Raw genomic sequence first — 2,293 nt, 5'->3', positions numbered from 1 at the left:
TATTTGCAACGATGAGGTCTTGCTATGTTGCCCAGGCTGGTCTCAAACTCCTGGGCTCAGACAATCCTCCTGCCTCGGCCTCCCAATGTGCTGGGATTACAGGTGTGAGCTACGTCATCCAGCCTGGGTGTCTTTTATTAACGCTTTCTCCTTTACATAATTTTTCATCAATGACTTTTTTTTTTTTTTTGAGATGAGGTCTGGCTATATTGAGTAGGCTGGACTTGAACTCTTGGGCTCAAGTGATCCTTCCACCTCAGCCTCCTGAGGAGCTGGGACTACAGGCATATGCCACCGTGCATGGCTCTAATTTTCCTTTAATCAAATACCATGTCCTGTTTTCTGTGAACCAGGCATTATTCTAAGTACTTTATAACAATCTTATGAGAACATTTAAATTTTTTTTCAAATGACAAATAATTGTCTATATTCATGGGGTACAATGTGATGTTTTGATACATGTTTATACTTTGAAATGATTAAACTATGAGAACACTTAAAATGAGAAATCTGAGTTTTTAAAAGTAACTTGTTTAAGGTCATATAGATAATAAATGGCAGAGGAGTCAAATTGGAACAATCCAGCTCCATGATCTACGCATGTAACCTTATTCTACACTGCCTTCATCTCACTGCTAAACACTTTGTATCTACGCACACGTAAGCGTGCCATCGCGTAAAAAAATGACTAAGAAACTGATAATTTATAAAACCTCAACCTAGTGATTTTATTTTTTGTAATCTTTTTTTTTTTTTTGAGATGGAATTTCACTCTTACTGCCTAGGCTGACGTACAATGGCGTGACCTTGGCTCACTGCAACCTCTGCCTCCTGTGCAGCAATTCTCCTGCCGCAGCTCAGCCTCCCAAGTAGCTAGGATTACAGGTGTCCACCACCACGCCCAGCTAGTTTTTTTTTTTTTCTGTATTTTTAGTAGAGACAGGGTTTCACCGTGTTAGCCAGGATGGTCTTGATCTCCTGACCTTGTGATCCGCCCGTCTTGGCCTCCCAAAGTGCTGGGATTACAGGCTTGAGCCACCGCGCCCAGCCGGCAGGCATTATTTTTAAATCTATCTGCCAGGTGCAGTGGCTCATGCGTATAATCCCCGCACTTTGGGAGGCCGAGGCAGGAGGACTGCTTGAGCCCAGGAGTTCAAGACCAGCCTGGGCAACACAGTAAAACCCTGTCTCTACTTATTATTATTATTATTTTTTAAAGTATAAATTAAGGGGAAATGGGCCATTTTAAACCCTGAATAAAACAGTAACCATTAAATAGAATAGGTGTCAAAATCCCTTCTCCATCATTCATATATAGACATACATTCATGTGTTCATAAGTACAAACATTAAGCTGTGACTATATTATAGAATTTTGCTAAATGTACCCTGCAAAAGCAAATTCTTATCTTCTACAAACTGTTCACAAATACAGGAAGAGAAATAACTCATTTTGATTACTTCCATAATAAGACAAACATCATGAAAAAATTTATATGTACTAGCCTGACTTACCAATATAGATGGAAAAAGTCCTAAATGATTACTAGAATACAGAGAAATAGTAAAACATGTATTTTTATATAATTGTAAGTATATATTACAGACTAGAATTTATCCAAGGATGGTTTAACTTTGCAAATTGAAGAACAATTCACTGCAATAACATAATACAGGGAAAAAACATATAACCATCTCATAGTGCCAACAGCTTTCCATCTCCATCTTAGTCAAGTTGTTACCTTAGTCCAAGCCATCATGATCTCACCTGGATTACCAAATTTGGCCGACTGATCTTTTTGTTCTTTCTGGATTGCTTAGCGAAGAGCTAATTAGGATCTGGGGCTCCTGGCTCCTCCCTCCCTCTGGCCAGTAGTTTCTCCAAAGCACCTTCCCGAAGCCCCACACAGTTCAGCAACTCCTGTAAAGTCAGTACCCAGACTCTCAATTCTCAGCAACTCCTGTAAAGTCAGTACCCAGACTCACAATTCTTAACCTCACTTATCACACTCAATCTCATAAAGAAGGTTAGGGGAGGGCAGGCAGAATCCTTTCATGGAGCCCAGTCTAATGGTACATCCACCTATACCCCAATCCAAGCGCGCCACTCCACAGGACACCAAGAGAATAGGAGAACTGTATACCTGCTCCTCCTTCTACCCATGAATTCCAGTCTAAATGATGTCACTGATGCTCACCATGCATTACTGAGAACAAGTTCTCAAAAAATACTTGTGGCCAGACACAGTAGCTCACGCCTGTAATCCCAGCACTTTGTGAGGCTGAGGCAGGA

General features: G+C 40.7%; 1 protein-coding gene across 1 annotated transcript in view; it reads right to left on the bottom strand.

Moving 5' to 3' along the window:
• CBL (Cbl proto-oncogene, E3 ubiquitin protein ligase) overlaps positions 1-2,293 on the bottom strand; it is a 104,392-nt gene that overhangs the window by 53,213 nt on the left and 48,886 nt on the right. The gene's annotated exons all lie outside the window — the stretch shown is intronic.

The sequence above is a fragment of the Colobus angolensis genome, unplaced genomic scaffold (assembly GCF_000951035.1).
Source record: "Colobus angolensis palliatus isolate OR3802 unplaced genomic scaffold, Cang.pa_1.0 Scaffold7, whole genome shotgun sequence".
Classification (NCBI taxonomy): domain Eukaryota; kingdom Metazoa; phylum Chordata; class Mammalia; order Primates; family Cercopithecidae; genus Colobus; species Colobus angolensis.
Note: the sequence above shows the minus strand (reverse complement) of the source record. Positions and strands in the feature narration are given on the sequence as shown.